A 22,509-nucleotide genomic window follows, 5' to 3' on the forward strand; every position below is an offset into this window, starting at 1 on the left:
ACCTTGCAAATGTAGTTGTTCTAGGAGCCTTAGATTACCAAGAAATGTAGGTAATGTGCCGCTGAATCTATTACCTTCAAGGGATAAGATAGTAAGTTTTGAACAATTTGATATTGAATCTGGTATCACTCCGGAGATGAAATTGATACCAAGATAGAGACTTTCTAGATCTGATAGAGCATACCCCATACTTGTGGGGAGAGTGCCCACAAGGTTGTTGTCTGAAAGTTCAATAAATATCAATGAAGAAATGTTGAAAATTTCTTTTGGTATTGTCCCACTTAAGTTAGCGGATCCCAAGCCTACCTACTTCAATGTATAAAGTTTTCCAATTTCTTGTGGTATTACACCTGCCAAATATTAATATTCTTGTAAGCTCATTATATAGAAATACATACACACACAATATACTGTTAAAAAGGGCAGACGAGATGGAATTGTCAAAGCCTGTCATTTGGTAGGGCTAACTGTCATGGCCCATGGGCCTTTATAGGAAGGCCTATTAAACCCGGCAAATTATGCTGTGGACTCGTGTCCACTATGCATCGTGGACACGAGTCTAAAACGACGTCGTTTTCCCGGAAAATGACGGTATTTTAATTAAAAAAAAATAGATTTTGTCTCGCCGTTAAAGCGTTAACGGTGTTATTCGTTTATGTAATTATGAATGTACAGTTATGGAATTATGAACACAGAGCTCTGACATTATGAACTTACAATTATGAACATATAGTGATAAAATTATTAACATAGAGCTCTAAAATTGTGAACATAGAGTTTCGAAAATTATGAATGTACAGTTATTGAATTATGAATGTACACTTACGGAATTATGAATGTACAGTTATGGAATTATGAACACAGAGCTCTGACATTATGAACTTACAATTATGAACATATAGTGATAAAATTATGAACATAGAGCTCTAAAATTGTGAACATAGAGCTTCGAAAATTATGAATTTACAATTATTGAATTATGAATGTACAGTTATGGAATTATGAATGTACAGTTATGGAATTATAAATGTACAATTATGGAATTATGAACACAGAGCTCTAACATTATGAACTTACAATTATAACATATAGTGATAAAACTATGAACATATGCTCCTATAACGAAGCGGTCTAAAATTTAAAAAAAAAAAATGGTGGAAGATAATGGTACCACTTACGGCACCGTTCCATGTCCACAATGTATGCTGGACACGGGTCCATAGCATAAAGATTGATTAAACACGCCCAAAGCTGGATTGGCCTCTAATTTAAATCCCTATCTCATCGCTACCTATTATATAATCATTATTGTGTTTATCATGGTCCACTTAAGTTTTGTGGACCATATTTTGTATAGTATAAAATAATGTACGTTTAGTACAAAAATAATGTACTTTTAATATATTAAAAATGTACATTGTATTCAGGAGATATACATTATTTATGTACTGAGTGTACATTATATTGTATAATGTACATTCAGTACACAAATAATTTGTATTTAGTATTTTAAAAATGTACTTTTTATTATGGTCTACACAACACTATAATAATTTGCCACCTATTATATGGCTGGTCAGTTGGCTCGGTGAGTATGCTAAACTCGTTTTTATAGTTCTACAGACAAATTAAATACATTCTTGTTTACTTATTTGCCTTTAAAAAAAAATTATTTATGCTTAGATTTGATAAAAGATTTCTTGAACCCTAATTAAGGTAACATTTTTACCAATAAATAGAAGTTAGAATGAGAAAAGCACCCGTATTTGTCCAAAGAGCATATGTTTAGCTTCCTAATAATATTGGGGCCAAAACAATTACAGCAAGTTTGGTTCACGGAATGAATTTTGAGGTAATAGAAATGCTATTCCATAAGGAATGGAAGGAATAGAATAAGAATTGTATTCTATTGTTTGATTCGCGGAAGGAATAGACTTTAGGAATTATATTACAGTGTTTGGTTGATTTAAGGAATAGAAATGAAATATGTTTTAAAAGACATAAATACCCTTATAAAAATATGTGGTGGTGGCGATGGTGGTGGTGGTGGTGGTGGTGGTGCTGGGGCGGTAGTGGTGGTGGTGGCGGTGGCAGTGGTGGGGGCGACGGTGGTGGTGGTGACGGTGACGGTTGTGGCAGTGGTGGAGGGGACGGCGACGGTTGTGGCGGCGGCGGTGGTGGTGGTGGCGGTGGTGCTGCTGGGTGGTGGTTCTGGTGGCGGTGGTGGTGGTGGCGGTGGTGGTGATGGTAGTGGTGGCGGTGGTGGTGCTGGGGTGGTAGTGGCGGTGGCAATGGTGGGGGCAGCGGTGGTGGTGGGGGCGGCGATGGTGGTGGTGGTGGCGGCGGCAGCGATGGTGGTGGTGGCGGCGGCGGCGGTGATGGTGGCAACGACGGTGGTGAAATAGGATAAATTTATATATATGATAAAAAAAATTAGGTTAAAGAAAGGGGTAAAAAAAAAATAGATTCTAAAATCTATTCCTGAGCGTTCAGTAATAGGCTAATACCAGGGGGGCCCTAGTAATAGCTATTACCTTATTTGAGGTAATAGGCTATTACCAGGAATATTATTCCTGGTAAAGAAATGGTTACGCTAAACAAAGGAATATGCCTATTACTGGGAATACTATGTCATTCCCGGCCTATTCCGTGAACTAAACGGGCCATTAGGGTTTTAAGTAGGATAATATTTGTTTTGAGAATATAATGCATATTCAGTCTAAAATAATGCATGTAAAAAACATGTGTATTTATCTCAAAACAATGCGTGGTTAGATTTCTTGATATGTTATGCATATTTAGGGGATGTATTCAATTATGACTTTTGTAGAGTTTTAAAGACTTTTATGAACTTTAAAAGTAGGGAGGTATTCAATTCAAACTTTTAAAGAGTCTTTAAAATTCAAGCGGTATTCAATCAAGATTTTTAAAGAGTCTTTAAAAAGTCATGTGGTATTCGATTAAGACTTTTAAAGAGTCATTAAAAGTCATATGGTATTCAAAAAGTTATAAACTTTTGTAGACTTTTTAATTCTAAGACTTTTGTAATTTTTTCCTTCTCAAATATAAATAGTTGAAATCGAACCATCAATCCAAAGATTTCAAAATTTTCTTTCTAACAACTTTGAATGTTTTTCTCTCTCTACTTAAACTCTATTTTTTCTCCCTATTTAAACTTTATAAACTTATCTAAATTCAATAAAATTATTTTTTCTTCATTATCCTATATTTTCCTATACCTAAACTCTACCAATTTTTCTCTCTCTCTCCTACACTTTACAATCTTCATCTAAAAATTCAAAATAATATTATTTTTACTTCATTATTGTTTGTTTATATTGATTTTTATTTTATTTTTCTATAAATTTTTTATCTCCAACTTTCTCTAAAATACATGAACAAAACAAATTTTTCATTGTCAAATTTTAGTATATGTTTCATAATATTCATATAAATACTTATACATTTTGATTTTTATTATTTTTATGTTTATATTCGTAATATATATTTTTCCTTCTTTTTTTTAACAAGTTACTAAAAATAGTGAACTACTGTTCGCAACAGCAATTTGGGGTTGCAAACAGTAGCACCTTGTTGTTGCTCGCAGTCTCAAATTGCTATTGCAAATAATATTTCTTTGCGTGATACTTAGCTATAATTTTTTATATATATTATTAATATTGGATTTTTATTTTTATTTTTTATTTTATGCAACTTGTAATTATATTTTTAAATACTTTATTTGATCAATTCTTTTATTATAAATTTTATTGTTCAATATTGTTATGAATTTCTAATGAAATAGTTTTTTTTTTTTTGTTGATGTTTATTAATAATATATATATATATATATATATATATATATATATATATATATATATATATATATATATATATATATATATATATATATATATATATATATATATATATATATATATATATATATATATATATAAGTCTTAGCATACTATAGATAAAAATAATAATGTTGAGAATGCTGATGTGGGTGAAAAACTATATAATAAGAAGAATTTTATGATATATTATAAATGTTTTGTAAGAAAATTATAAATGATAAGAATCAAATTATTGAAAGTTTGTAAGGATGTATTCAATTTAGAATTTCAATGACTTTTGTAGACTTTTTTTTAAAAAAAAAAAAAAAAGTTGATAAAAGTTTATGAATGTTTTTTTTATAGACTTTTATAGAGTCTTATAAAGTTTTAAAAAATTTTGAATAACTCTATGAAAATCAATCAAAGTTTATTAAAATTTATCATTTTAAAAGTCTTTAAAACGAACTCTACAAAAGTCATTATTGAATACAACCCCTTAGTTTAAAACAATATGAATTTTCTTCAAAATGACGTAGTTTTACACAATAGTAATACTTGAACAAGATTTATTCATATTTTCTACTTGAACAACACTCATGATCTCATCCCTATATATAAGAAAGCTGATTTTAATTAATTAATAGAATGTGGCTCTATATTTTTAAATATTGAAGGTAAACTTATACATCTACTTTTTCCATATATAATTGCCGCTGCTCATACTACTAGACATTGTAAACATTATCTAAATTTAGAAATTATATTTAAAATTTTATTAAATAAAGAATGTAAAATTAAAAATAAAAAAATAATGAAGGTAATGAACGAATTGTTTAGCAACAAATCATTGAATGTACCTCCGAAGTTGTTGAATTCAATAGATAAGAGCTCGACTGCTGTTAAGTTTCCAATTTCCTTTGGTATAGCTCCTGAGAGGATGGGAAACAATATAATATAATGCTTTGTAGTAAGGATCATAAATTGTGAAGAATCATTATTTATTTAGTAATTCAATATTTAATTTATGTGAAGAAGTACCAGAGAGTATGTTGTTAAATAAGAAAAGATAACGGAAAGATGATGAAACACATAACTCCTTTGGAATAGCGCCTGCAAATAATTTTTCACATTAATAATTAATAAACAACATTTATCAATAATTAAATAATAAATAAGAGTGAATTATATTAACACAAGACTAAAGTACAATAATAGAAGTTCACATTTTACTCACCTGTTAAGTGATTGTTGTTAAGTTCTAACCACTCAAGCTGCGTTAAGTTCCCATATTCCTTTGGTATATTTCCACTAAATTTGTTGTAAGACAAAGCTATTGTTTGAAGCAATGAACATCTTGATAAACTTGAAGGAATTTCACCATCAAATTTATTCGTAATTATGATAAATGTTTGGAGCCTTGGGAGATGATTTCCCAAATCGAGTGGAAGATGACCAAAGAAGCTATTATATGAGAGAGATAAATTTTCCACTATAGACAAATTTAAGATGCCTAAAGGAAAATTTTCATTAAAATGATTAAAACTTATGTTTAATCACTTTAGCCGAGGAAGGTTGCCAATATCTCTAGGAATAGTTCCTTCAAGAGAATTGTCTCCTAAGTGTAAGATCTCAAGTTTTGAAAGATTGATGAGATGATCTTATGTGTTGATCTTGATAATCTTGAAGATTATAAGAGGATCTTGATAATTGTGCGTTGTTCTTGATAAATCTTGATGTTCTTGATTTTAAAGATAAAACTATGATTTTGATTATTTGAATATGATTAGAGCCCTAGGTTAAATTGGGAATTTCGTATTGTGATATTCTTGATATATTTGGGTGGGATTTCGCATGTTCGGGTGTTAATTATGTTTAGAAGTCATGTTAGGATATGTTCAATATGATTCTTGGTTTTGATCCATTATTTGACTAGGTGATATCGTCGTTTGTATTTAAAAGTGTCGAAACATGGTTTCGGGTTCCACGAAAGATCCCGGGACCCAAGTATTGAAAAAAGAGTCAGTGGGGGGTAGGGGAACCCGCCACCTACCCGCAGCCCCAAATGGGCGTCGCCGACAGCGGGCAGACGACTGCCCGCCGGGTACCCGCTGCTCGGTTTCTCGTCGCCGGCGGGTGGTCCTCCACCCGCCTGCCACCGTACCCGCTGGCTTTTCTCAATCCGGGATGGTGGTTTCCCCCGTTTGATGTTTCCCCGACCCTCGTGGTGTCCCAACGGACTCCATTTATCGTGCCTAAGTCTAGTTTGATGTTTCGGGTGCCGTTCGTAGGATAAAAGAGTTTTACGTATTGCATGCTAGTTGAATTGATACCCCGTTGGCCTAGGTGAAAGAAGTATGAACCCATTAGGACTATTCCTAGCTGTGGATGACCACGCATAGGTTTTATTATACGTTTTCTCCCCTCTCCCAATGTGTCAATGTGGGTTGCATGTACTTGCTATGTGTTATGTGTGCATGATACCCCAATTTGGTTGCGATCAAATTGGTTTTACATGAGTTGCGGTTCATAATCTGGTTGCGATCAGAAATACAATCTCGGGCTGCAGTCCACCGTTTGGTTGCGATCAAACGTTTTACATGAGCTGCGGTTCATATTCCTGGCTGCGGTCAGAGGTTAACTTTTAGGCTGCGGTCCAGTGTTTGATTGCGATCAAACATTATGATGAGCTGCGGTTCATCGGTAGGTTGCGATCGACCCCTTCGTGATGCGATACGAGGCAGGGTGCTGCGGGGCCGTGTTAACTCTATATGCGATAACCCTCATGTATGGCCATGCGATTGGTCCTGTGGCGCCACCAAAGTGTGCTTATGTAATAAGATATTGATTGAATGATGATATGAATTATGTGAAGTAAACTTGTGACCTTAGGATATATGCTAGCGTCTTTATATGCTTGATTATAACTGTTAAATGTGCTTATCTCTATTTGTCGAATCTATTCCTGGTTTTTAAAGCTAGAGTCTCCTAAGTATATATCTTCCTGCTTCAAAATGGTGTGTGTATATATATATATATATATATATATATATATATATCTATATATATATATATATATATATATATATATATATATATATATATATATATATATATATATATATATATATATATATCTATATATATATATATATATATATATATATATATATATATATATATATATTGTATTTCAACGCGTTGGAGTGGGTTACCAGCATCATTCGCTGAATAGATATATTTGGTTTTCAGGCAAAGATGATTAGCTACCGGAACGCGCTAGAGGATCTCGGCTTAGATAGTTAGTCTTTCCTTTCGGCCTGTGTGCCTTGATGATGTAATGACAATATTTGAGGATAGTTAGTTAGAATAGCCTGTGCATCTGAGCTCTCCAGCTCAGATGTGGCATAACACCCCAGACACCTTATGTTTAGAATGCTCCATTTGGGATTTATTTAATAGAATTGCTTTCATATTATAAGATTGAAAAGTTTAAAAATTTCCGGGTGTTACATGGCGGGTCTTGGTTTCCTGACCCGCCCGAACCAATGAGTACGCTCTGTTGGAACTATCGTGGCTTGGGTAATCCATGGATAGTTCGCGAAGTTATGGACCTTGCGTCCCGTAAGAAACCCGACTTTATTTTTCTAATGGAAACCAAGGTGGAACGAATACATGCTGAACGTATTTGTGCAGGCTTGGCTTTGATGGTTTGTTTTATGTTGATAACAGTGGTTTGAGTGGCGGGCTAGCTTTATTGTGGTGAAAGAATAACACGGCAAGACTTTTAAGTTACTCGAAGAACCACATTGATGTGGTAGTTACTATAGCTGGTTTCCCGGACTAGCGTATGACATGTTATTATGGCTTCCTAGAGCGTAACAGGCGTACAGAGTCATGGGATTTATTGCGATCCCTATCTGGTAAGTCAGACCTCCCGTGGATTGTTGTAGGAGATTTTAATGACTTGTTGTACCAGCATGAGAAAAGAGGAGGAACTGAAAGCTAGCTTAGTACTGTGTTGAGCGCCAGGGTAACGAATTTGGCAACTCGGAAATCTAATCACTCTGCCCTCTTTCTCGGAATCCATGACTCCGTAGGGAGGGTTGGAACTAGTAAGAGGGGTTTCGGTTTTGAGATGGCATGGTTACATGATGAAGGGTGTAGAGGTGTGGTGGAGCAGGCATGGGAGGAGGGAAGGACTAGGGGTCTACAGGACTGTATTGAGTATTATGGTGCCCAGCTATCACGATGGGGTGGTTATCGGTATCATAAACATGGGGAACAGATTGTGTCATTACGAAAAGAGCAGCATCAGTTAAAGGGGTGCACTGACCTGACCTCATTAACTGAGTATCAATGGCTGGAGGGGTTCCTAACCCGTCTTGAGTCTCAAGAGGATGCGTACTGGAGACAGAGAGCCAAGCAACACTGGCTCAGGGGTGCGGATGCCAATACTAAATTCTTTCACAGGTATGCCTCTCACCGTAAAAAGAAGAATACTTTATCTAGACTTATGAATAATAATGGGGATTGGGTGGAAGGGGAAGCCATGAGGGGTATTATTATGGATTACTTTGATCATATTTTCTGCTCTGAGCATCCGGGGGATGGTGTGAATTTTTTAGAGGGGATAGCTCCACGTGTAACTCAGGAACACAATGAGGCGTTACTTCGTCCTTTTGAGTGTGAGGAAGTTAAAACTGCACTATTTGCAATGTTCCCGGATAAGGCGCCGGGCCTGGATGGAATGAATCCGGACTTCTATCAACAATTTTGGGATGTGGTAGGGGGGATGTCTCGAGTTTTATAATTGGATGCCTACAGTATCGAAATTTCCCACCTGGACTAAATAATACATATGTGGTTTTAATACCAAAGAAGAGTGTTCCTGAATTAGTGTCTGATCTTAGGCCCATAGCCCTCAGTAATGTGGTTTATAGGATCATGGCGAAGGTAATGACTAACCGAATGAAACCGATAATGGAGGAAATCATATCGGCTTCGCAGAGTGCCTTTATACCAGATAGACTTATTACGGATAATATTTTAGTAGCTGCGGAGGTTGGTAATTATTTGAATAGGAAGTAGTGTGGGGTTGTGGGGTGGAGTGCTCTCAAATTAGATATGGCAAAAGCCTATGACAGAATGGAACGGTCTTTCCTGCGCAACATGCTCCTAGCATTGGGATTTGATAATAGATGGGTGGAATTAATTATGTTATGCGTAACCACGGTGTCTTACAATTTTCTGGTCAATGGCTCACACGGTAACACGGTTACCCCCACTCGTGGTTTGAGACAGGAGATCCTCTGTCCCCTTATCTTTTCATTATCTGTGTGGATGGTCTTTCTTTATAAACAGGCACAGGCTAGGGGTTCTATTCATGGTTGCAGGGTCGCTAGAGGTGCCCCCTGTTTCTCATTTGTTTTCTGCTGATGATAGTCTGTTATTTTTCAAAGCCAATGCCCAGGAAGCCACTGAAATTAAAAATTGCTTATCTGTATATGAGAATTTGTCTAGAACGGTAGTTAATTATCACAAGTCTAGTATATGCTACAGCAAGAATACTAGTGAGTTTGACAGAGATGAAGTGGCACAAAACTTTGGAGTAGTTCAGGCTCCTAACTTTGGGAAATACTTGGGACTCCCCTCGTTTGTTAGAAGGAATAAGAAAGCAGATTTCTCATATATTGAGGACAAAATCAAGTACAGGATTGGATCATGGAATAAGAAACTGTTATCACAGCTGGCAAGGAAATCTTGTTGAAAAGTGTAGCACAATCCATGCCTACCTTTTCAATGAGTGTTTTTTTTTTTTTTTTTTTTTTTTTGCTACCTATGTCTGTGTGTACGGCTATTGAGAGCGTTATAAACCGCTATTGGTGGGGGACTGGTAATGATGGGGGAATACACTGGAAAGCATATGACAAATTATGTATCCCAAAGAAACATGGTGGTCTGGGCTTTAAGGACCTCCGGGCATTTAATTTAGCTATGCTAGGGAAACAGGCGTGGCCCGCTTCTTACCAAATCAGAATCCTTTGGTGGCTTCCATTTATAATGCTAGATATTATCCCAAGGGTTCTTTTTTCTAGGCAGAAATAGGCAACAACCCCAGTTTATGCTAGCGAAGTATTATGCCAGCAAAGAGCCTAATTTTTAGTAGGTTCAGGCGCATGATTGGAAATGGTAAGACCACACTTATATGGGCACATTCGTGGATACAGAATGATCAGGAACCTATGGTACAGATAGAGATGCCTATGCAATTGGCAGGGCGAAATTTGAGGGCTTAATTGACCAGGATACTGGTACGTGGGATCATTCTCACTAATTTATTCCAACCTACAGATGTGGAAAATATTAAAAAGATACCTATTTCCCCAGAATATGATGAGTCCAGGTATTGGCATGGAGACCTCAAAGGAATTTACTCAGTTAAGAGTGGGAATAGGCGCATTATTGGAGATTATGAGCACAATGATGGGGCATTTAGTAAATGGCTCACCCTGTGGAGCCTCAAAATCCCACCCAAATGGTAAACGTTTCTATGGAGAGCAATTAGTGATATCCTCCCAACCACTACAAATTTGATTATAAAGAGGGTGGATATGGATCCAAATTGTGCCATGTGTGGAATCTCTCAAGAGGACACTATGCATGCTTTGGTGTTATGTGACTTTGCAAAGGCCATATGGAAACAATCTAACCTTCCAATCCCCAATATTGTGACCAATATTTTTCACATTTGGTTTTCTGATCTTCTGAATGTTCTAAACTCTAATGGAATATTACATGCAACAGCAATTTTATACCATATTTGGAGAGCACGGAACGGAGTAGCGTGGGATGCTGTCCTGCCAAGACCAAGGAAGTTATTAGCCATGGCGGCCGCAACAATGCATGCATAGTGCAATGCACGGACCACCGCCAGTACCACGCCATCGCCATTAGCCGACCACCCTGGATCTGTTGGGGAACCACCACCACCGTCGCACGAACAGATAACCGTCGCGCCTCCCATCACAGCGGTACCACTGCCCAGAAATTGCCGAGTCGACGTCGGCTACCTCCACGACTCGGGCATGGAAACGGTAGGGGCGGTGCTCCTCGATGCAAATGGAGAATATGTAGCGGCATTCAGTGCCCCTCTCCCGGTTTGTTTTTCACCACTCATGGCCGAGGCATTCGTGTGTAAGGAAGCATTATCATGGTTGAAGGACCGGGGCGAAAGATCAGTACAACTCTACACAAATTGCCTATCATTGCAACGATATCTCATCTCACCACCATCTACAGTTCGTTCGTATGTTGGTTATGCTATTGATAGCTGCAAGTCTATTACAGCTTCGTTTGATTTCTGTTCTTTTAATTGTATCCCTAGATCAGATAATTATTTAGCTCATGCTTTAGCATCTGCTGTGTTCCAGCAACCTACTATTATGTATTGGGATCTATCCCCACCAGACATTATTGCCGCTTATTTCTAATGAAAGCACCACTATATTAAAAAAAAAAAAAAAAAAAAAAACTCTAATAAGATTAAAATTACCAAATTTTGATAAATAATTAAGTTTTTAAAGTGTGCTGATTTAGTTTTGGAAAAAAGTTTAACTAAACTATAACGTGACGCGTTTTAATCTTTTTACCCTAAAATAAATCTCCACATGATCAATTTTATGCTGACTCAAAATGTTTGTTGTATTTTTGACTTGTCATGATTAATTATTTTAATTAATGTTTAATCTCTCACCTTTTTTTTTTTTTGGAGAATCTAAATGGTTTGCTTGACATGCCGTGACTCCTCTTGAAAAAGAGGGTTCCATCTCAAACAATTAGTACTCTAATTTGAAAATTGACAATAGATAAATAAATAAATAACACTACGGGAAATTCTGAAATTTCTGACCACTTGAAAGTTATCTTAAATCAAGTTGAAAGCCTTGTTCTGACTACTTTTGGTATCCGGAAAAACCCTTGTTGCTATTTTCGACCACTTTGTATATATATATATATATATATATATATATATATATATATAATGTAAAATATAAAGCACAATATTTAGATTTTAATGCTCGAAACAGAAACATATATAATAATATAAAATATAAAATTTAATTTTTAGAATTGAACTTTAAAAATCGAAAAAATTGATATTATAAAATTCTATTCTATATAAAGAGATTTAAATGAAATACAAATTTTGAAATATAAAATCTACAAAGCATATCAAAATTATAGGTAATAATAAAATCTACATATTTATAAATAATTTCTAATATTTTTTGAAAACAAATAATTTCTAATATGAAATTTAATAATATCAAATTCAAATAATAAAAAACAAAAGAATATTTTAAAAATTCAAGAAGAAGTAGGAGTAGGGATAGGGCCAGGGAGATTGGGATCGGAGTAGGGGAAGGGGTCAGTTGAAAGACGTGATGTTATTCAAAGCATTAATTATCAAGAGCATTTTTTAAAAAATATATATAATTAATAACACAAGATTGAATAAAATTATAGAAAATTCAATACTATTGGGATGAGTTAATTCCACCGGAGGTCCCTTATCTTTGATAGCAATTTCAAATATAGTTTCAGACTATTGTTTTTACCATTTTACATCTCAGACTATCATTTTTTGGACACTTTTAGTCATTCTCATGATTTTTTCTATTTTTAGTAAGAGTATTTTTGTCTCTTCATGTTTTTCTTTTGTTATTTTTCTGATTTCAACCAGTTTAATTGGTTTAGAACTTTACTTACTAAAAATCAGAGGTTACCTAAAGCTCTAAACCAAATAAATTGGTTGAAACCGATAAAATAACAAAAGAAAAATATGAAGAGATAAAAATGCCCTTACTAAAAATAGAAAAAATCATGAGAAGGACTAAAAGTGTCAAAAAAACAATAGTCTGGGATGTAAAATGACAAAAACAATTATCTAAGACTGTATTTGAAATTTGCCACTAACGAGAATGGACCCCCTGTGAAATTAACTCCTATTAGGAACGACTATAGACTTTGGTATTGGTCTTGTTCTTGAATTTCCATTTGAGAAATTTCCTCCACCAGGCCAGTATGGCTATAAAAAAGCACTCAGCTACTATTTCATTTCTATCAAAGCTGAAACTTGCTTACATAATAGATTGTATGATTCCATGGAGATCAGTCGCCATTATTTCTGCTTATCCTTCTTCTTTTTGCACTCTCTAATGCTTTGCTTAACCATTAATGCCCATACAAACATTACCACCGACAAACATGCCCTTCTTTCTCTAAAATCAAAAATTTCTTTTGATCCTCATAGCATTTTAGCTGACAATTGGTCTGTTAACAGTATAACTCCGTGTAACTGGATTGGAGTCACTTGCAACTCTCGTCACAATAGAGTGTCTGTTTTGGATCTTTCCAACATGGGTCTTGTTGGAGAATTAACTCCAGACTTGGGAAATCTTTCTTTCCATGTTTCACTTAACTTGAGCCAAAACAATTTTCGCAATTCCTTCCCTCGAGAACTTTTTCAATTGCGACGCCTCAAAGTTCTTCAGTGTAACATGAATAACTTTAGTGGGATTATTCCATCGTGGTTTGGTCTCTTATCAAACCTTAGATTTTTGTATTTGGGGAATAATAGTATTAGTGGTTTTCTTCCCACGTCCCTTTTTAATCTTTCAAAACTTGAGGTCTTACATTTAGGAGTTAATTCACTTGAAGGGAGTGTTCCTAGAGAAATAGGCAATCTTTCCCAACTAAAATGGTTAAATTTGAGCTTTAATCATTTTAGTGGACCTTTTCCTTTGGGCATCTTAAATTTGTCTCAGTTAAAAATTCTCTCTCTTTCCGTTAATAGCTTATTTGGTGAACTTCCCCTTGGTTTTGAGAATCATCTTCCTAAACTCCAAATGTTTGTCATGACATCAAACAAATTTAGTGGTAAAATTCCATCAAGTTTATCTAATTGTTCATTGCTTCAAACTATATCTCTATCTCAGAATAATTTTAGTGGGCATGTGCCAAGAGAATTCAGAAACTTAACAAAGCTTGAGAAGTTATATCTTGGTAGCAATGAGTTAACAGGTATGTATATAAACTACTTGATATGTAATATGAAATTTTGTTACAGTATTGTGGCCTATATATACTTATATGAATACCTTTCGCTTTGTTTGAGACAATAAGCAGAAAGGTAGAGATTAATTAATGGAACAAGAATTATGACTTAAAAAGAATTACTGAATAAACAAAGTTCTATGACTTTTCATTCACATTCTTATTAATTAATTTGTTTTAAGCAACTTAAGTATTATAAATATCAAATTAAGTATGTAGATACTTAAAATTATATTGATAACTTTTTTTTATAACGAAAATGACACTTTTGGCCTTCGTTATATATTTTTGTGTAATTAATTTAATCACTTAGTTGATCTCTTAAAGACAAAAATTACCCCATAAAAATTGTGAGGTTAAATTCACACTATAAGTGTCAAATAAGTCATTAAACTTATTGCAAATAATTTTTTAACTCAATTAATGAACTAAAATAATTATTTACCTTTTTTCTATATTATACTTTTTATAAATTTGTAATAAACAACATTATTTAATTAGGTAATATAGATTTCTAAACTTACATTAATATGAAGACGTGTCTATATAAATTAAATTGACAAGCATATTGTACTATTTTACCCATTTTACATATTTCTATTAATAACGGTAACTAATACATAAGTGCAAAATAAATAATGGTAGTGTTAGGGCTGGGCATTTCGGTTCGGTTTATCAGTACCGAATCGAATCGGTTCGGTTCGATTTGGCCTCAAACCGAAGAACTGATCAGTACTTGGTTTGAGAAAATCGATCGGTTTAATCCGAACCGAACCAAAAAACCGATCGGTTTTTTGTTTTTTTATTTATTAATAATAATAGAAATATATTATATTAAATGTTTAAGGAGAAGTTTGAACCCTTACTCATTTGATTATAAACTAAGAAATTTACCCACTAAGTTATAGCCACATTCATATTTATATTCACATTTGTATGCTAAATGTTGCATACTTCAAATATAATGAATAAAATTGTCCGTACTACATTCTTGTTAGACTAAAATACCATTATACCGTTATTACACCGTTGCTATTTAATTCTAAAAGTTTTATAATTCTATCACTATTATCATACACCTCTTTCCTTTCAAAAAAAAAAAGCATACACCTCTCTCTCTCTCTCTCTCTCTCTCTCTATATATATATATATATATATATATATATATATATATATATATATATATATATATATATATATATATATATATATAAAATTAACTATGATATCTTTTTCCTATTCTTTAATTATCATTTTATTAAAATTATAATATAATTACTTTAATTGTTGATTATATTTTAATTAAATTTCTATGAATGGTAAATCATATATGTGTGTGTATATATATAAAGATACACACACGTACCAATATATGTGACCGGATACTAGATTAGCATTATAGATATATTATTTATTTATTGTAAAAAAATATATATAAATTATATCAAAATTGTTTATATTATTAATAAAAAATATATAAAGTTTGTTCATCTCTATAATTTTCAAATACGATGATTAAAATTTACTACTTTAAGGAATTGCGAAATATAATTTGAACTATAATTTGTAATTATTTGCATTTATCAATTTTTTAATGTTGAACATAAATTTTCGTGCATCACGCGTACAAAATGCCAGTATTATATATAAATATTATAATAATTAATAATTTTAACTCCCTAAGTCCTCAAATCTCAATTCCAAGTTGTAAGTCCCAACATTTGGTGTTTTAATAATTTTTATTTTTCAAATATTAACTATAGATAAATGATTCTTCATCTTGTCATCAACAAAACACTTCAAGTGGCACTCCAAGTGAGCCAACTGAACAATTGGCCAGACAAAAAAAAAAAAAAAAAACGTTCAAATAGTAGACTTTCATCAAAATCGAACTGAATCGAAACCGAATGGTTTAATTTTTTTAAAATCGAAAAACAGAAACCCAAATGCCCAACCCTAGGTAGTGTTATTCATATTGGTGGGGCATGTCCCTAATATGTGTGTGTGTGTTGATTTCTCTCCTATTTACTAATATTCTCTTTGTTGATATGTAAATTATCTGTAGGTGCTATTCCTAGGGAGATAGGGGCTTTGTCATCTTTGGGCGCACTTGATTTATCTTACAATAGACTTTATGGTACTTATATATATATATATATATATATATATATATATATATATATATATATAATTTAGATACTATCTAAAATAGTTGAGTTATAATTATTTTATTAAGTCTTCTCTTTTAAACATCTTAAACTTGTCTAAGTTATAATTATTTTAATGCCTTTAATATTTGACAGTACATTTTCTAGCTCTTAACTTTGTTTACTTATTCCGTATCTCATAATCACGGGCTATAATACAATTTTCTCCATTTACATATTAACACGTGTTTATTAATTATGAAAATCATATTCGAGTATAATTTTAAGGCCGGGGATTCATGCTTTGCTATCTTTATGTTATCTTTATTTAAATAATAACGAATTGTCTGATACCTATTTATATATGTGAATCAAATACTATCAGAATAGTGTTATAGGGTTACCCTTACCCTTTTTTCAAAACCTAAAAACATAATAAGTCTCAATCCAAGTTATATTATTGATTTATGTCTGTTTTTTTGTATACTAATAAAGTTATACATTTTACTTTAAAAGTTGTACATTTCAATTATATTGGACAAAATTGTCCTTACTACATTCTTGTTAGACTAAACTACCCTTACGTGATTATAACTCAGTTACTATTTAATTCTAACATTGATGACTCCATCATTATTGACATACAATTATATCTATCATATCTTTTTCCTAATATTTAATTATCATTTATTAAAATTATTATATAATTAATTTTATTGTTGATTATATTTTAATTAAACTTCTATGAATGGTAAATCATATGTGTGTATATAATATATATTTATTATTTGCGTATATATAACTTGAACTATAATTTTCAATTATTTATATTTATAAATATTTTAATATTGTGCATGTATTTTCACGCATCACACGTACAAAATGCTACTAATACTATAAAAATAAATAATAACCCTGCTACTAATACGCCAGGAGCCAACGATTATAATGTCTTATGCTGGGTCATAGTGGACCAATGTAGGTCTTTGGTGGCTTCGTTTGCTTATTGTTCATTAAGTTATGTTTCTAGGCATGTTAATTCATATGCACATGTTTTAGCTTCTTTAGCTTTTGCTCATGACCAGTTTATGTTATGGGATTCAATCCCTCCTGACTCTATTGCAGCCAAGGTTGCAAAAATCGCTAGGCGTCCTCTAGGCGCCTGGGGACCGCCTAGAACGCCTAGGCGGGCGCCTAGAGCGATTAATCGGCACCTAGAGCGCCTATGTGGCCGATCGCCTAGCGCCTAGGCGCGATTTTTGCAACACTAATTGCAACTTTGCTTCATTAATACAATCATTTATTGGTTGGTTTTCAAAAAATAATAATAACCCTGCTAATTTTTTACTCACTAAATGTATTGTCTTTGCTTCTCTTAGGAGCCATACCAAAGGAAATTGGTAACTTAACTGCACTCGAGATGCTATTTTTAAAAGTCAACAACTTAGGAGGTACGTTCAGTACGCTATGTTGCTAAATAATAGTGGTAGTACATTGGGTAAAATAAATGAGTTAATTACCGATTTGGTCTCTCGATTATGAGGATTTCACCAATTTGGTCATTGACTACTAAAATTCTTCAATTTAGTCCCCGACTATATCATTTTTACTGGATTTGGTCCTATAGTCAAACCAACATTTTTAATGCAATAAAAGTGAAGACATATTTGTAATTTCACTTTATTTCCCTTATCCATTTTCATCTCCACGCCTTTGTTGTTGGGTTATACATATTATTTCCAAATATCAAACCCTAGAAATACATATTATTTTCCTAGAATTCCCAAATATCAAACCTTAATCGCACAATCCATGGTCGAAAACTTGAGAAATCATCTGTATTTCAACCAACAACTATAACCATACATCAATGTTCATGAAGTGAGTGTTATTTGTAATGGGTTCAGCAAGAGATGATGTGCGTCGACAAACGAGTGCTCGCGCTTAGCCGAGCCATCGAGGATGGAGTTAATCGTGTTGGTTCTCAAATCGGCATCAGTAGGAAAAAGGAAACGCCACAGATGTGCCGCCGACTTGTGACTATGCGCCCCCCAGTCATACTCCTCCATCATATTCTCCACATCTTCGTCATTCGTAACCATAATCAACAAGTCGAGGTCCTCGTTGGGAAGCTAGTACTTCACGACAACGCTGGCCGTGCCGGAAAGCTTGGACAACTTAACGAGGAGGGACGAGAAATACGCGTGCGGTAAATTCGGTAAATTCTTGCTGCATGAAATGCTACGTGCTCCATGCCTCCATGATGATGCGGAAAGGAATTATGCTAAATGCATGATGGAGAAGTGTTACCACAATAAATAAATAAATAAATAAATAAATAAATAAATAAATATATATATATATATATATATATATATATATATATATATATAATTAATTTTCTTAACAATAACAATATATAATCACGGGTTTATTATAGGTTTTTTTTTTTTTTTTGAAAACCAACTAAAAAACTCATTAATAGCTCATAAGAGCAGCAATATACGAAGGCGGGTTAGCTAACCACGACCCTAGGATAGATGACGAATCCGACGCCCGCGCAAGAACGTGAGCTACGCGATTCCCTGACCTCTTGACATGGCGAACCTGAACGGTCCCTATGTCATTAGCAAGTTGAATACATTGCTTTACAATCGAACCAACATATGAAAAATCAGACTGATGAGAATTAAAAGCTGAAGAAAAAATTAAACAATCAGTCTCAATAATGATGTTATTTAAGTCTAAACTACGCAGCCAAACCAGAGCTTGCTTAACTGCCGATGCTTCTGCCAGTAGCGGATCGTGAATACCTCCAAGCCTACCTCCTTTAGCCACGACGAACCGGCCATCGTGACTTCGAACAACGGCTCCAAAACCCGCTCCATCCGTGAATAAGGCTGCATCCACATTACACTTCAACCAGTTAAGTGGGGGTGGAGCGTGAACCTCCCCAGACGAACGCCTGGACGACGTCCACAGGGCTTGAAAGGTCTATACCTGAATCATCAAAGAGGCTGAGGAGATCGAGGTTTCCCGCCACACTTTATCATTCCTGGCCTTCCAAAGCACCCAGAAAATGGCAGCCGCACGGATCACTTGATGTTCAGTAGCGCTATTGAGAATAGTTTCCCACAAATCTGGTACTGCACCTCCTCGTAACACATCATCCTCTGCCCATAGATGCTTAGCTATCACGCACTCACAGAAGACGTGCTCCGCCGTCTCGAATTCGCAGTCGCAGAGTGCGCAACCTCCGCCGATCCACACATGACACTGCTGTAGAACTTCCTTCACTGGGACGATGCCCTGTATGCACCGCCATAATAGATTCTTAACTTTTGGAGGGATGGATAGCTTCCACAGCCGTTCCCAGGACGTGAACCGACGCCCCACTCATCTGGCGATGCGGTCTCCATCAACATGTTGTAACCTTGTCGGACAGTGTACATTCCCGGCGTGTCGCCAAGCCAACGCCAGGAATCCGAAGCCGTAGGTGACAGTGGTGTGGCTAAAATTCGCGGCACATCAACGATATTAAACAGATCACGTAGGATAGCCTCATCCCAAGAGCCTTTAGAATTAAGCAGCCCCGCCACTGGCGCGTCTTTCAATTGAGTGATGCATGGCGTGACCAGGTGTAGTGAAGCCGTATCGGCAATCCACGGCCACTCCCAAATCTTCGAATCTAGACCATTGCCAATGCGGCGCGCGACGCCTCTCTTGAGTAATGCTTGACCCGCCATAATGCTTCGCCACAGATAGCTCGGGTTGTGGCCTACTTGCGCATTTAAGAACGAACCATGTGGATAGTATTTCGCACGCAAGAGTCTGCTTACCAAAGAATCTGGATAAATAAGAAGGCGCCAGCCCTGCTTTGCCAGAAGAGCCACGTTGAATTCATGAAGCCGTTTAAAGCCTAAACCCCCTTTCGACTTTGGTGCACAGAGTCTGGACCAACTGAGCCAATGAATACCTCTGCTACTCGTCCCGCCTCCTCCCCACCAATATCGGTTAAAAAGGCGTTCCAATGTGTCACAAACCCATTGAGGAAGATAAAAAACAGACATAGTAAATATAGGTAACGCCTGAGCAATACTTTTTAAAAGGACTTCTTCGCCTGCTCGCGAAAGTAACCTCTGTTGCCATCCTCCAATCCGCTCCCGTATTTTCTGTTCGATATAACAAAACGTATTCGATTTGTTACGACCCAACACCGAAGGCAAGCCTAAATAGCATCCCAGATTGGTGGTTTCACGAACTTCCACACAACCCGTCACATGGGAACGGGTATCCAGACTGGTATTGATACTGAACATAATGTTTGACTTCTCATAGTTAATTACCTGTCCCGACGCTGCACTGTACGTGTCAAGGCATTGTCTGATCTTTTGTGCTTCTGTCAGTGTAGCCTTAAAGAACAGGAGGCTGTCGTCGACGAAGAATAAATGTGTCACCGCCGGGGCACCTCGGGCAATGCGAACCCCATGGATATCGCCTTGTCTCTCAGCCTGTTACAACAATATGGACAGTCCCTCAGAGCACAGAATAAATAGGTAGGGAGACAAAGGGTCTCCCTGACGGATACCACGGGTCGGATTTATAGTTCCCACAATCTCACCATTTACCTGGATATGATAGATCACTGACTTTACCCCCATCAAGAGCAGATTGATCCAATTGTTGTCAAAACCTAAAGCCGTGAGCATACCTTCTAGAAAATCCCATTCCATTCGGTCGTAGGCTTTGGCCATGTCGAGTTTAAGTGCTGTCCACCCCATAGCCCCATTGACCTTTCTTCTCAAATAATGACCCACCTCCCCGGCTATGATGATGTTGTCAGTCAACAACCTGTTAGGCACGAAAGCACTTTGTGACTCCGACACCACTGCGTGGAGCATACCCTTCATACGATTTGCCAGAGTTTTTGCGAGAACCTTGTACGCTACATTGCAAAGGGCGATCGGTCGGAGGTCAGAAACTTTTTCGGGGCATTTTTTCTTAGGAATAAGAACAATATTCGAGTCATTTAGACCCGGTGGTAGCCTTCTGTCCGCTAGACAGTGATTAATAAATATGAACAGATCATGGCCCAAGGTGGGCCAGAAGTGTTGGTAAAAGGCAGGTGACATACCGTCTGGGCCTTGGGCTTTCTCCGGAGCCATCGAGAAAAGTGCCTCTTTGATTTCGACGATGGTGAATGGTAAAGTGAGCGCCGTGTTCATCTCGGCTGTAACTCGGTTCAGAACCAGCCTGTAAATGTTTGCGTTGGTGCCGGAGGAAAGGAAAATATCTGAGTAATAGCGCAAGACCTCTCCGTTCAGCTCCGTGCCTTCTAGCCATCGGCCTTCCGGGTTCTTAATCCGCTGCAAATAATTTCTGCGTCGTCGTGCCGAGGCCGACTTATGAAAATATTTTGTGTTAAGATCGCCATGTTTCAGCCAAAGCTGTTTCGGCCGTTGCTTCCAATATAGCTCTTCCTGCCTTAACAACCCCAGTAGCGTGCTTTCGGTTTCGATGTATTCAGACACATCTGGTTGATGTCTCGAATCCCTTAGAACATCCAGTCTGCGTCGAAGAAACTGTATCTGTTTGCCATTTCGTCGATAGTATTCGTCCCCCCACTGACCCAGATGGCGTCCACATTTCATGACCCGATTTTGGAAATCCATACCTTGCGTTAAGCTCCACACTTGGTCGACCACTTTGTGACAACCTTCGTCCTGTAACCAAGCAGATTCAAATCTGAATCTTTTCCTGGCTTTTCGAATCGCTCGTGTTTCCACATCCAAAATAAGAGCATTATGGTCCGACTCCAATGTTAATAAATTGCGAACTTCGGCCGTATCAAAAATGTCGAGCCAATTTGGTGTTGCCACCGCTCTGTCGAGACGTTTTTCGACCCAAGTTGCTGTTCCACGACCCTTTTCCCATGTAAAGCGACTACCGACCATGCCCAAATCAAATAGCTGACAGTCCATTAGCGCATCATTAAATCCTTCGATGAGAGCCGTAGGTTGAGAATGAGGGCCCCGCTTCTCCGATTGACATGTGATGTCGTTAAAGTCCCCGATGGTGACCCATGGGAGGGATGATTGGTCACGAAGCTCCCGAAGTAAGTCCCAGGATTCTGATCGTCTGTTTTGGTCCGGATTTCCGTAAAAACATGTTAATCGCCATTCAGGGATCTCAGGTAACGAGACACTAACGTCAATATGATTTGCCGAATAATTGATTAGCGTAGCCATTGCCGCGTCTCCCCACATGAGTGCTAAACCACTGCCCCTGCCTGTCCTCTCCACACATAGAAGTCCCTCGAAGCCCAAGCGGACTCTTATTCGTTCAACTTGCACTTTCATTGCTTTCGTTTCCATAAGGAAAACGAAACTGGGTTGCTGGCTGGACAT

At 36.1% G+C, this 22,509-nt stretch overlaps 1 protein-coding gene and 1 long non-coding RNA gene across 4 annotated transcripts in view; one reads left to right on the plus strand and one right to left on the minus strand.

Annotated features, from left to right (window-relative positions):
* LOC109172298 (receptor kinase-like protein Xa21) overlaps positions 1-22,509 on the plus strand; it is a 77,848-nt gene that overhangs the window by 48,739 nt on the left and 6,600 nt on the right. The gene's annotated exons all lie outside the window — the stretch shown is intronic.
* Positions 3-5,261, minus strand: LOC109172303. Of its 2 annotated transcripts, XR_002052724.1 has the most exons (5): positions 5,074-5,237; positions 4,878-4,949; positions 4,697-4,768; positions 185-350; positions 3-74 (listed from the first exon to the last, which is right to left on the minus strand). It is a non-coding gene; the product is annotated as an uncharacterized LOC109172303 (long non-coding RNA). The 2 variants fall into 2 exon arrangements; XR_002052723.1 differs by having other exon boundaries at positions 3-350; positions 5,074-5,261.

Source organism: Ipomoea nil, unplaced genomic scaffold (assembly GCF_001879475.1).
Source record: "Ipomoea nil cultivar Tokyo-kokei standard unplaced genomic scaffold, Asagao_1.1 scaffold0415, whole genome shotgun sequence".
In the NCBI taxonomy this organism is placed as follows: domain Eukaryota; kingdom Viridiplantae; phylum Streptophyta; class Magnoliopsida; order Solanales; family Convolvulaceae; genus Ipomoea; species Ipomoea nil.